The sequence below is a fragment of the Perca fluviatilis genome, chromosome 16 (genome assembly GCF_010015445.1).
Source record: "Perca fluviatilis chromosome 16, GENO_Pfluv_1.0, whole genome shotgun sequence".
Classification (NCBI taxonomy): Eukaryota; Metazoa; Chordata; class Actinopteri; order Perciformes; family Percidae; genus Perca; species Perca fluviatilis.
Window position 1 is genome coordinate 11,701,292 of NC_053127.1, and position 14,957 is coordinate 11,716,248.

General features: G+C 40.3%; 1 long non-coding RNA gene across 1 annotated transcript in view; it reads right to left on the reverse strand.

The window, feature by feature from the left end:
* Positions 1–1,134: 1,134 nt before the first annotated feature.
* LOC120544688 overlaps positions 1,135–14,957 on the reverse strand; it is a 41,592-nt gene continuing 27,769 nt past the window's right edge. Inside the window, exon 3 of the long non-coding RNA XR_005636536.1 lies at positions 1,135–2,854. This is a non-coding gene — a long non-coding RNA (uncharacterized LOC120544688). The remainder of the gene's footprint in view (positions 2,855–14,957) is intronic.

The following is a 14,957-nucleotide window of genomic DNA, read 5'->3' on the forward strand; positions in this document are numbered from 1 at the left end:
ATGATCAAACAAATGTCTACCATCTGCCTGAAATGATAAAATGTTTGAATAGAGAAAAAACAGCATTTTAATTCAGTATTTCCACAGACTGTGCCACTTCACTGCTGTTCCTCTTCAGTTTGCTCATGCTGTAATATCTGGTAACAATAAGTCTTTATTAAAAGTCGTAAGTATGGATTGGGTTAAGAAAGGGATATTCAAATAGCATTGCCCGGGGGCCACTTTTGCAAAATGACAAGAGGCCAGGGGCCAGTTATTAAACAAAGATTAATAATATTTATCAGCTAAAATGATTAAACATGTAAAGGCCCATTACTCATCTGTCTTTGCAATTCTTTTTTTTCTTTCTTCAAATTAACTGAGGTAACTGAGGTCAGGTGTAATCGCAGGGACCTGTCAGGCTTATTTATATATTTATATATATATATATATATATATATATATATATATATATATATATATATATATATATATATATATATATATATATTTGATACTCAACTCACTAAGTGATTAATTTGTCGTCCCTTTGTAAGATTTTGGCGCAGTGAAACTCTGTGGTACACCTTGGGATTGTATTCACCATGTATCTTTAATTTACAAAAATGTGATGGCATCTCTTAAAGAAACTGATGATTCACCACAGAACTATAAACATATCCATGGATTTCCAGCATCTTGGAAATGCATATTTAAAAAAGAATATATAAAGAAAGCAACAACTTCAATAACCATGATGATACACTTACTGGCCTGTATGGTAGCCACTATGGTAGCCACAGATACAGTTAAGCTTATGGATTCACTGTGCCTTCCACATGTACAGTATGTTTGAAATTAAAACATGATGATATATGAATATGTAAAAAAATATTATTTGAATAGCTTAGTATTGTAGGGAACCATTAAAAAGGTATGTGTAAAGTCTTTAGGCTGCCCTACACGTTATTGTAAGCTCAGTTTATTATGCAACTCAATTTTATACAATATAAAATATAGTGGGTCCCTGCTCGTCTCTCTTTCAGGTTAGGGGTCCTTGGCCTAAAAAAACATTGAAGACCCCTGCTCTAAAGCACAGTAGAAAACACATTTTATTTAAGAGTTAAATTTTGAAAAACGTATATCACGGTGATACCAGTATTAACTTGCTTTGACTAAGTATGTACAATAGAAACTGCCATAATTAAACTTTTTCACATATTGCGTGCAGCTCATGCAAACATGTCATCTCTGTGTGACAGATCCAACTGTGACAGATTGAACTGTGAACAAGGTGTCAGCCATATTGTTGTGTCATATTTTTTGTTAGCAAAGCATCTCTTTCATTGCTTTTCCAATAATACACTCATGCATCTCATAGTTGAACTAACAATTCCATTAAGCTGTCAGCCTTTCCATGCCCATGCTTGGTTGATGAGACTTTACGTCTGAACACTTTATTCAAAGCCAACTGTTCTCTTTTTGAAATTTGTTTTCGTATCTCAGTAAAAAGGTATGCTCTTTCAGAGTTATCCTCAGAAGCCTCTGAGTCACCATGCCAGCCAGTGCTTAAGATTGGACGATGCTCACTGGCACAGAGCTCTGGCATGTCCGATTTTTGTCCATGTGAGTGTGTAGGGCTACCTCCCGTTGAACGCACAGAGGCAGTGTCTGAATAAAAACACAAAATGAACACCACAGAAAATATCCTTGCTGAAATAGATTCCCAATGCCAAAAGATAACAAAAATAGTCTGTGACCATGAATCAGCGGCGTTTTGCCTTGCAGCTTCCTAGACTGGGGTTGAAGTGAGCTTCATACTTTCTGTGTCCGAGAGGGTCCCTGTGACCTAAATGTCGTCATCCGCCCATGTCCTATAAAATCCCTAAATAGTTTTGTTGAAGACTAGACTCCATTATACTTACAATATTACATAGTTTTGTTGGCTTGAATTGATTCTGATTGGTCAATTAGGACATAATTTGGTCTGTTATTTCTGAATAACAGACTGTTATGGACACAGTTCTGATCATAGACTCTGGCAGACCAATTTTAAATTAATATTTTGTGTCAAATTTTTTATTTCTTTAGTAGGCTAGGCTAAGTAGCAGTGTAATAAGTAGTCAGGGTCCTGCATCACCCTGTCCGGGTTCAATTCCCAATAATGAGCCGCTTGCTCTTGATTATCCCTTACTTGTTTCATGGTCCTCATGTGTGTTTTCATAGACAAACAGCTTTCACATGGGATGCACAGTAGTCATACCATGGGTATGTTATCTAAGATAAAAGACACATGCTGTGCAGCTGCAATCATACCGATACTGGACATTTTGTTTTTTGCTGTGGACCTGGGTCACCATAGGAATCCATTGTCACGACTGTGAATCAATGTAGACTACAGATGCTGGTCTCTGCAAATGAGCATGCAACAAACATTTCAGAGCCACCTGTCTAAGTGAATTCTATAATGGTGATATTGACTTTTGGCAGGTTATTTCTTTAAATTAGCATGTATGTAATGTATGGGAGATGCTAAACCTGCAGCAAGATTTTGTCAGTGTGGTGCAAAATTTGAGGAATGGATATTCCAGGCTCATATGAACACCGCTCCCGTTATACATTTAACAGTCTCCGTCACAGTGTCTGTCAAACAAGGATCCGAGTGTGGCTCCAGTGGAGTTGTTCAGTTATGACGTCAAGTTGGCTATGCTGGAGATGAGATGGATTCAATCTTTTCTTGATTGATGATGCTGACAACAGCTGTTGGCAAGTCGGCCTGTCAGATGCTCGGTAGGCACCCAGAATTTCCATGAGGGCCATCAGATCTCCTTGATTAAAGAAGACAACGCCCTGACAATATGTCACACCAACAGACCTGAAGGATATATTTTCACACAATTACACCGGTGTTGAAAATTCTGAAGTTTGCATACCGTGGCAACATGGTATGCAACAACAAATAAACAAATAAACAACAAATAAACCATCTTGCCCTTTAGCCTCTGCTAGATTTGGGCATGCTTTAGCCAGCTGCAGTTCAACATGTTTTCTCAAAGATGACTGATGAGTGCCCAATGTATTTTTAGCATGAGTGGCCACAGGTTCTGTTCTGAGCAGTTATCCCACTGGCCCTGAGTCTTTCACACTTTTACACGTGAGGCAGATGACTTTTCATTGATACTGTTAACCCCAATGTGGGCAAGGAGCCATTGGTTAATTGAGATTGTTCTGCTCCTCTGGAGCCAGCCATAGTCTTTCTGCTACTCCGGTAACTGGTTCCCCGAGGGGAGATATTTCATTATTTTATCCTCAACTGAAATGCATCGCCTTATAAGCCTGGCCCATGAAAGGTTTTATTTGAATGCAGTGGGGCTCATTCATGTCATTGACACTATTCAAAGTGCAAGGGCCATGACCACATGCAGGTTTTTGAATTGTAGTGTGAGGTTATTTCACTGCTCCATGACAGCAATTCTCATTTTCTCCAGGGTATGTTGGATAAGGAGGAAAAGTCTTTTTCACCTTTCAGACCTAGACACACAGATCAAACCCATGTTGGCACTCATCTTCACGACCCATCTACTGAACTGTGGGTTGGACGCTGCCTACTTGTGTTAATCAGGCCTCCCTAGGGATGGTGTGATTTGCTGATCTTGACATGTAAAAGTAATTTAACCAACTCCCCACAGAGAGAACAGAGAGTGCATGTATGGGCGAGTGAGAGAGCAAGAAAAGAACATAATTTCATTTAGTAATTGTGTAATGTAGTTCTGCGCAATTCTATGGTTTATAAGTGAAGTGTATGGAGCTACACTGCAGAGTCTCTGCTAACGATGACAGCCAGAGATGAACATGTAACAGCAGTTTTGTGTGAGTGGGTTCATCTTGGATTGAACGTGCATCAACAGATTCATGCCATATGCATGTCCCCCATATGTAAAAGATATCAGGCTGTCATATGGGTTCTTGCAAATATGCGGTGATCCACACCTTTGGGTCACTATATACCTAGTCTATATCCACCACGTTCCACTTCCAGGATTGCTCCGTTGCTGCCGGAAATTCCGTCAGATGTCACTCTTTTTGGCCGGATGTCCGGTACCTTCCGCTTTCTTTGTTGGAATTTTCAACTATGGTTGATTTCTGAGGACTATGGTTAACTGCTCCTCAGATCTCTGCAGGGTAAATCCAGACAGCTAGCTAGACTATCTGTCCAATCTGAGTTTTCTGTTTTGAACGTACATAAACCTTTATTACCCAAGGCTATTTTGCAGCAGAAACCGTGCTCCGTGCGGCACCTAGCGCCGCCCATGACGATTTTGTGATTGGTTTAAAGATATGACAATAAACCACAGCACGTTTCTCTCCCATCCCGGAATGCTGTGTGAACTAGCCAGACCCCTTCTCCACAGCGCTGTGGAGGAAGGTCTGGCAATGCGAGACTACTATTGGCCCATAGCGAGACACAAAATGCTTATGGTTACATACCCAATCTCCGTTCTCTGATTACATAATAAAAGGTTTCTCACCTGAACAGCCTTTTGGTGCCTCCATTCCCCACCGCCATCATAATACTGCTCTAAACTAGATAAACAGACCTTTAGGCTAGTCTCGCATTGCCAGACCTTCTTCCACAGCGCTGCGAAGGAAGGTCTTGCTAGTCCACACAGCACTCCTGGATGGGAGAAAAACGTGCTCTGGTTTATTGGCATTTCTTTAAACCAATCACAATAGTCATGGGCGGCGCTAATCTCTGCACGGAGCCACAGTGTCGCTGGAAAATAGCTAAAATAGAAGGAACTTGTTTATGGTGGAACATGTATATGTTCAAAAGTTGTTGTAGTTGTGCAACAGAAAACTCGGACAGATAGTCTAGCTAGCTGTATTGATTTACCCTGCAGATATCTGAGAAAAGGTTAACCATAATTCTCATAAATCTACCGGAGTTTAAAAGGTCAACACAAAGGAAGTCCAAGACAATGGATATCCGGCCTAAATGAGTGAAATCCGGCGAAATTTTCGTCTGCAACGTAGCAATCCCAGAAGTGAAATGTTGTGGATATGGACTACCTTTAGACTGATGCATGCTCCTTCAAATATGCTGTTTTTCTGATAGGAGCATTCAGACTGTACAGACAGGAGATCTGTATCACCAAATTTGTTATACTTTCCAAACTTGACACTGCAGCAGCTGCCATATGTGCATAGCATAAAAAGGAAGGCCAAAAAAAACCCCCACCCCTTTTTCCAAAAACCCCCACCCCCCCCCCCCACTACACACACACCCTTAAAAAACACAACCACCAACCCCCCCTGCCCGCGCGCGAGGGGGGGGGTAAATGGGCAAGAGTCCAAACATTGGGGGCTGCGAAAAAACAAGTTTTGAACAATGTCCATATTTTTTTTTTTTATCTTAATTTTTTTTTTTTTAATTAAAATTTTTTTATTCATTTTTTTTCTACATTTTTTTTTTTTACCCTTTTTTTTTTCCCCAAAAACACACCCCCCAAAAAAAACACGCACCCCCCCCCTTTACCCATAAAAAAAATAAAAAATTTTCCCTCCCCCCTTTTTTTTGATCAGCTGCACCAAGGACGACTACTGCTGCTTTATCATTCAAGGTAGCTACTCAAGTACATACGATTTCCATTGTGGCGGGGATCTGCATCATCTGATTGTCTTAAAGCTCAGATGCCCACATTTATACAGGTGTTTGTGTGTGTGACTCATTATCATTATTCAAATGCTCCACTGTGTGCAATGTGTCACTGTGCTATTAGGTGAAATGTTAGTATGTTGGTATCTGCAGCATGATTTACATACCAATTAGTACCAAAAACTAATACAGATAATATGTGTGTGTGGAGATTTGTGGTGTTCGTATTTGTTTATACTCTCTACGTTGGAGTGGGAAGCATTTTTTTTTATTTATTATTTGTTCTGCTATATCCCACATTAACTTTTTCACCCTGATTTAGCGTATCATAAGTGTTTCTGTCATACCATTATATTGGCTTCCTATAGCACTCACTGCCAAGTGTGTGACCTACAGAATAACCCAAATTGTTTGAACCAGTATTAGAGGAAAAAGTTCCTATGAAACCTACTGACAGTGAGGTCTAAAGATTATTTCAGGGAAACTGCTGCGGTTTGTTTTTTTAGATAATTTCTCAATGCTTGTGACCACAAAAAGCCAAATTTCCTCCGCCTTCATTGCATTGGAGTTAAGGCAAAAATCTCAGAGGCACATATTTTACAAGCTGGATAAATAAAAACCAAATCTGTTTGCACGGCTATAGATATCACTAAGTGGATTGTGTCCTGCATATATTCAACTAGTCATCTTCGTTTCTTTATGTTAGCTTCTTTCTCTCACCTCATTTTTACATACATTGTTGAAAGTCCCCTGTCCAACTGTAAACATGAATAAAACCTGAAAATCAGTTTTCTGTTAGTATTACCCTTATATGCGTCGATGAATATTCTAATCAGGTCCGTGCCCTTCTCTCCAGTAGTTTTAATATGTTTATCAAAGTAGTGTCTTAGTTGAAGGTATCTGAAGAAATCTTCCTTCTCTAAATTGTATATATCTATGAATATCTTTTTGAAAGGTATCCAAACAGTCAGTGGAGGATATTATACAGTACGAAGTGATACTTGAATTCGTCCAGTGTTTGAATCTACTGTTACTGAGGACTAGTTTAGGACTGTATTTAAGCTGATTTTGGTTTCCAACTTCGCCCCAGGTGTGTCTGTTAAAACACGGACGGAGACAACTTATCTCTTTTGACGCTTTATTACATAAAGCAACAGTACAAACATGGGCGTGGGTAGCTCTGCTACGGCTGTGTGTTTGTGTGTGTGGTTCTGCAAAGAAATAAATAACATTGTGAAGGCTACCATACATAATGCATTGGAAGTATACATATAGGCTAGCAAACAACAACGACAACAACCCCACTATTAATCACACTATATCAATGCAATGTAACTACTGCAGCATAATACAATACAATAATAATACAATAATGTAGCTAAATACAAAAGTGAGCAAGGGCTTCCAACAATCTGCATTATAAATCAACAGCCACTTGCAAACTAGCTATAACAGGTGAATAACACAAACATCGAAATTACCAAGGCAAGGCAAGGCATGGCAGCTTTATTTGTATAGCACATTTCAGCAACAGGGCAATTCAAAGTGCTTTACATAAAACATTAAAGAGCAGTTAGAAAACGATTAAAAACAAATTAAAACATTTAAAGACAAGAATAAAATTGATAGTGCAGTACAAGAATTTAAAAAACAGATAAAATACGCGAATAAAAGTTACAGTGCAGTATAAGAAATTAAACATTAAAGAGCAGTTATCGAGTGTCATACAGTGTCATCAATGCAACTTCAGTATAACAAATGAACAGTTATTTAAAGAAAGGCAACATCAAAAAGATTAAGATCGTTCTTTAGCTTTGATTTAAAAGAACTGCGAGTTGCTGCAGACCTGCAGTTTTCTGGGAGTTTGTTCCAGATATGTGGAGCATAAAAACTGAATGCTGCTTCCCCCTGTTTAGTTCTGACTCTGGGGACAACAAGTAGACCTGTCCCAGACGACCTGAGAGGTCTGGGTAGGTCATAGTGTAGCAGCAGATCAGAAATGTATTTTGCCCCTAAATCGTTTAGTGATTTATAAACCAGCAAAAGTATTTTGAAATCAATTCTTTGAGGCACTGGAAGCCAGTGTAGAGACTTCAGTACTGGAGTGATGTGATCCACTTTCTTGGTCTTAGTGAGGACTCGAGCAGCAGCGCTCTGAATCAGCTGCAGCTGTCTGATTGATTTTTTAGGGAGACCTGTAAAGAGACCGTTACAGTAGTCAAGTCTACTGAAGATAAAAGCATGGACAAGTTTTTCCAAATCCTGCTGAGACATAAGTCCTTTAACCCTTGATATATTTTTAAGGTGGTAATAGGCTGACTTTGTAATTGTCTTAATGTGGCTGAAAATTCCCATCGGACAGAGTCAAAAGCCTTTTCGGCATCAAGACTTATAACTATTCCATGTCACCATTTCTCATATGGTCAATGAGGTGGAGAGCCCGTCTCACATTATCCTGGGTTCGCCTATTTTTTTCAAAGCCTGTCTGGTCTGTGTCTATCAGATCCGGGATTATGTTTTCCAGTCATTTTTGCAAGTATTGCAACATGGCATCATGACTTTGAAAAAAAAACGGTTGAAAAACGCCACACGCGGGACGCTATCCCGGCTCTCCTGGATGAAAGTCCTGTATTTTACCCATCTTCGCACTTACGTCCTTTCATACTACTTGCTGTGGCGAAAATTCACATGTAATGTAGATCAATGGTGGCCGAATGGCGTTGCTAAACACGCTTAAAAGCGATTATGCGTCTTGATAACACGCCAAAATGGCATACGAATTGGCGCGCCATACATACGCCACTTTATGAGATCAGTCTGTGTATTGACGCATATAATCCATAATCTATGTTTAAAACTGATATAGGTCTATAAGAGCTGCAGTCTGTTTTGTTTTTACCCATTTTAGGAATTACTGAAATTACTGCTCGTCTCCAGGACAACGGGGTCTCGCCACCTCCCAGAACATAGTTAAAACAATCCTTGAGCATTGGTGTTATTGTTTCCCTGAGGGTTTTATACCATTCTGATGGGTACCCATCGGCACCTGCCATTTTATTTGCTTTCAATCTTGATATTTTGTCGGTTATCTCCTGGGTAATTATTTTGTTCTGCTCTGTCCCTACAGATGGTAAATTCAAAGACGTTAGAAAGGATGATATGACAGTTGTCCGAGGTTGAGCATATCATTTTGTGTAGTACATTTCAAAGGCATTTTGTCTTCCAAATTATGATACATGTCATTGGTCCTGGGGTCCTTCACTTTATGTATAAATCTCTCAGCCTGTTGTTTCCGTATTCTCCATGCAAGTAGTTTCTTAGACTTAGGGCCATTCTCATAGACATTTTGTTTAACCTTTGTGTTGTCCTTCGGGTCCCGGTGACCCGAAGGACAATACAATTTACATTATTTGAAATTAGTTTAGCTACCCCCCTCGCACTTCCTGTTTCGAAGGAGGAGTAATATGAGTTTTTGAAACCCATTTTCCGCAACTTTTTATGTTCAATATTTGGAGGATGTGTTTCTTGCCAGAAGATTAGGTCTTGTTTTTCCCTTTTCATTTTGGCGATTACTTCTTTTTATAGGATTATGTAATCCGTTTACATTAAGGGTGATTATTCTGTATTTTTTAATGAGGCATTTCTGTCAATAGAAAAGAAACAATGTTTACCAAGACGTTTCAGCATCCCTGGAAGGCCTGAACAAATGAACTTCTGTCTGTGAATCGAAATGAAACTTAACACATAAATACAAACGCTTAACATTAGTGACTTCCATCTCTTAAGTATGAATTCTACTCCCAAAACAGGAGGGGAAGCCCTACATCTGGAAGGGGCCCCTCTAAGTGTGGACCAAAATATGGTAGGCTACACTCTTACCGGCCTTTTCAAAAGCTACTCCGTCACTCATAGCGCTGTCGTTGCGTCGAAATCCCTTTAGTTTCTCCTGGATGTGTTTCATGCGTGCATCCAGGTGACGACGTGATGTAGCACCTGCAGTTTCCCAGGGTGGTCGTCTCCGTCTCGCCACGGGTGTAGCACGGTCTTCCGCCAGAGTCCCGGCTCTGCTGTTGTAGATAACTGCACCGGTGTCGAGAAACACTCTGAGTTTTGCTGGGTGAAGAGTCTCAAAACGGAGCCCCTGTTCTTTAAGCGCCTTTCTGATGGTGGAGTAAGCCTTTTTTTCATAACTATTTCGGTTGGGTAGTCTTGTTCGACAAAAACACTCCCGTCGTATTGGATGTCATTCTTTTTCCAGGTGGTGCTCTTTGGTTTTATACTCCAGGAAATAGACAACCATAGACCTCGGGTTAGCACGTTGCAGTGGTTTGGCTCCAAGGGACCGGTGACAGCGTTGTATAGCGAGGGTGACATCGGGGAGGGACAGCTCCGCTTTAATAAATGTCTCTAAGAACTCCTGTACATTGTCTCCCTTGGCCCCCTCTGGGATCCTGTGGATGCGTATGCTGTTTCTGTGTGAGCGCGACTCTGAGTCCGTCAGCCGGGCTTGTAATTTCTCTTGGAGCGCCAAAGTGTGGGAAAGCAACTCACTGTTTTCTGCACCCCGCTCCTCCATGTCAGCCACTCTCTGATCCGTCTCCTCGACTCTCGCTTATTTCTTTTAAAGGTCCCATGACATGGTGCTTTTTGGATGCTTTTATATAGAGCTTAGTGGTCCCCTAATACTGTATCTGAAGTCTTATGACCTATATAGCCTTATGACCTCATAAGGAGAAGATTCCAGATCGGCCCATCTGAGCTTTCATTTTCTCAAAGGCAGAGCAGGATACCCAGGGCTCGGTTTACACCTATTGCCAATTCTAGGCACTGGGGGACCATAGGCAGGCTGGGGGAACGCATATTACTGTTAAAAAACTCAAAGTGAAATTGTCATGCCATGGGACCTTTAAATCAGTGTTGGAGCCATTACACCACTTTGTCTTGTTTGTATAGGCTACCATGTTGGTTATGTCAATGTGCAGTTTTATGTTTGAGCACTGGGTGGAGCATTGCCTTTGGGAAGGCATAAAGGTAATCATCCACAGGTACACAGGTGTGTGGAAAACGGGGAAAGCAGACAGCTTTTCACCGTGTTTGTCGCATTTGTCGTGTCAGTGTTTAAATTGTTTGCCAAGGAAAATGGATAGAACTAAACCAGAAATGAAATGGACTGTATGCTTGTGCGAAGGTAAGCAGGCCGTTACTGAAAATACATGGGTCACAGCACCGAAATGCAGACAAATTGTGGACATTGATTATTGGCACGCAGAACACGCGTCCAAGCAAGTTCTCCCCTGATCCCACCGTATTGGCCTAATGTAGGAATTGATAAAAGACTCTACAATCAGTAACGATAGCACTTAGCTTTTGGCTAACGTCTTCCCTGAAGTCCACCAGTTCCTTCTTTAGTGGCCCCATTGTTTTGGTAAATTCTTTTTTCAAGTCGAAACGGCAATAATGTTAGCTTGGATAGCTTCCATAGCGTGGTCAGCTTGCTTGCTAGCACCGTCGTCAGTATCTCCACTTTCAGTCGGCGATTTATCGTCTATCTTTGGGTTGTGTTGCGATCTTCCTTTTGTCGTTCTGCTGTTTCGCCCTCTCATGCTATAAATGACAACTTTTCCTATCTGGATAACCAGTATTTATTTCAGGGGAGTAAGACCGTTTGGGAGCCTCTAACTTATGCTACTGACCGTGTCTGTGCCATGCCGGAAGTCCAAACGGATTGGGATTGGTTTAAAGAAATGGCAATAAACCAGAGCATGTTTCTCTCCCATCCAGGAAAGCTGTGTGGACTCGCCAGACCCTCCTTTGCAGCGCTATGGAGGAAGGTCTGGGAAAGTGGGACTAAACCCTTCCAAATTTCACACACAAAATTATCATCTTGCATTAGATCAATTCCATGTTTTGGTAGCGTTTGCCTGTGACGCATACAAACAGTTGATGGTGTCAATGTTAAGAGAGCGAGGCATATCTTTTTTCCATTTTCCAAGAACTTTATAATTTATCCTATTCTCTCCTGTTTACAGGGGTCAATTTGTCAGACACCATTTTACACAGCAGGACTTGCAAATGTTCTACCTTGGAGATGAAGACCTTGCAAAACGATAAATTAAAGCCATGCTCTCAAAGTTAAATTCTTTGACTCACTGGCTTGAAATTCGCTATTGGCTGCATGCATTTCTCATTTTTATTGTTTATTATGTGTGAAAATAGTGTGCCCTGGTTATACTGTAAAAGCAGAACTGATGACGGTGTTGCAACATAATACTACTTTTAAATGAGCTCACATTATTACATTTGTCATTTTGAGACAACTTGGCGTGGGCTTGGCCATTGAATATGTGTCAGTTTATGGGTTCATCTGCAAATCCCACTTGGGCTCTTATTTAAACAATGTTCAACTGCCAAGTTCGATTGTCTTTTATGTGAACTTAATGAACACCCTCGAGATAAAGTTTAATATTCTTCCAGGCCATGGAAAAAAAGATTGGAAAGCACTTCATTTTAATCTTTAGTATTTTATATAATCCATGTTGCATCAGTTGTGCTGGGTATTGTGGACAGAATGCAATTTAGTTTAGCCTGCATTATATATATTTAGGTCACAGACTTTGGTTTTGATAAGTATTAACTGAAACATATTGTATCTTAAGTCAGCTTATGACTATATAACTTTGAATATTTGAAGGTGGGTTTTAAAGATTATTTAACAACCATTCTGAAGTTTTCGACTGATATATTAAAGTGCTCATATTATGCTAATTTTCATGTTCATAATTATATTTAGAGGTTATATCAGAACTGTGATTGAGCTCTCTGTTTTAGCTACAGAGTGAGGCATCACACTTCTATTCCATCTTTGACATGCTCAGTACCTAGGTAAGGACTACAAGCCAGTCAGAAGCAGAGTAAGAGGGCGTGCCACGCTAGCAGCTAGGCGAGCATTATAACGAGTGTTACAAAATGACGCACGTTCGTCACGGAAGTAAAGGCTGGACTACAACAGAGCTGTTTGGAGCAGTTTGTGAACAGTGTTTTCTGTTGGAGATGGTAAGTGCCTTTGGGGTGGACTTTGGGCTTTTTCACTTTGTAAACTGATTACATGCACAAAAAAGATTTAACAAAATAAACGAAAGGGAAAAAGCCAAAAAGCATAATATGAGCACTTTAAGCATTTTGTGTGTTATTTGTGTCATACTCATTAATCTCCAGTTGAGGGCGGCAATACTATTAAAAGGGATATAATCTCTTTCAAACAAAGAAGCGGAAAAAGAAGTGGAGGATGGACAATGAAGAAGTTTGTTGTAAAAGAAGAAGAATGGAACCTTCAAGTGAATCTACTAATTAAGCTACTAATTTAGATATGATGAGGGTTGTGTGCTTGAAGCTCTTGCCAACAGTAGTAAAGAAGGATTCTTTCTTTTGTCTGTTATATCATTAAATACATTTATGCTGTATGTAAGGAAATAAGTGTGCAGATATAGGCCTATAATTAGTTAGATCTGCCACATGGGAGTTTCTCGTAAACTGGGAATGAAGAATGCCCATGTGTTACTTACAGAGATATTATTCTAAAAATCTTGAGGGCTCCAGGATTTCCCCAGAAAAAAATGATTCCAGTTTTAAAATGTCTTTACTCACTTCCTGTTTGTGTGTAAAACAGAGCATTAAATATCGAAGTTAAAGAAATGTCCTCATACTGTGTAAACAGACACATTCTTACACTATCACCCAATTTACCATAATATCATCCTGTTTATAAGGTGCTTTGAGGCATTTAATATGTTTGACAGCTTTAAAGGTCCAATATGTAATATTTGTACTGTAATAAATCCAAAAATGACACCAATGCCTCATCAGATATTAAGGAAACATGTTAAACTGAAATACTATCTTTTCTGACAACAATGCTAATTTCAGTATTTTTTCTTTTTGAAATTTACATTCCGTGACGGAATTTATGTTTATGTTTTGATCTGTGTGTTGTTATCAACGGCCCAGTTTGACAGGCAGGCCGGGTTGCCAGATATACCTGTAAAAACGTAAACCCAGCGCGCTACAGCTGTAACGTTAGTACAGCCATGAAAGCAGCAAACAAACAAACAGGATCAACGGAGATAGATTCTACCCGACCTAAAAAAAAAGAAAACAGCATGTTTCTAGCAGTTGCGTGACCAGAGACATAACAACCCCCTGGTAAATAATGAAGATGTATTTGAAAGATGGAGACAGCTTAGAGCCCAAAAGGACGCAGAGTTGGCTTATTTTCTCCTGAACCGGTAAGCATTAGCTTCAGGCTAATTTATCACAGCTACTAGGGACGGGCATTTTTTGTCATTTCAACATTTGTGTTCTCACATTGAATTATATAGCTAGAGTACCCGAGTTGGTTACTCGCAAAAACAATTGAGACACAGCCAGTAAAGTGATCGCGACTGGTCCTGGCTAACACCGCCATGCTAACCCTGTTAACTGCTAACGTTACCGGGAGGACCAGGCAAGCAGCCCACGGCTGTTTACAGCGTGTAGCCTCGTCAGCGGCTGGAGCCGACAACGGTGAGTTATTTTAAGCCACGAGAGGGGGGCTGTAAATCGGAAAGAGAGGACTGTGAGTTTGCAGTGTATTTAGCGATTTTTGCCATAATTCTAAGCCAATGAAGTGTGTTCCGTCGGTAAGGTAGTGGTATTTTTAGCGTTTCGTATTGTAATTCTAAGCCGAGGAAGTGTGCCTGACTGGCGTGTGGAGAGGACAGTGAGGTTGTTGTGTTTTTAGCGGTTCATACTGTAATTTTAAGACGAAAAAGTGTGTCTGTCAGTTGGTTACAGAGCTCCGCGTGAGCACGGGCTTTTATGACTGTCAATATAGCCAGCATCTACCGTTAGCTACTCCGCTGTGCTGTGGAGTAATGTCTGGCTATGTGAGAAAAGTGTCTAGCAACGTTGTTGTGAATGCTGCGGTCTCAGCCTGGCAACCCCCGTGAACTTCGAGTCTGGGCAGGAGGGGGCGGGGGAAACGACTCTCCAGTATTTTGAATTGGTAGTGCAGTAACTATTTTAACCGCTAGCTGCCAGTATTACACACAATATTACATATTGCACCTTTAAAAAGTTCCTCACCTTCTGGTGTACTCCATGGGACCTTTTGTTAAAAGAAATTTGTAGCCTACGGCAGTGAATGAGAAGAAACATAATTTTTTTATCCTGTTTGAATTGGGCCATGAATTACATATATGATTCATGTCAATTTAACGCTTTAGTGTGTAACTTTTTTGTAATAATGAACATCCGTTACTGCCATTGCCAAATGAGTTGATACAAA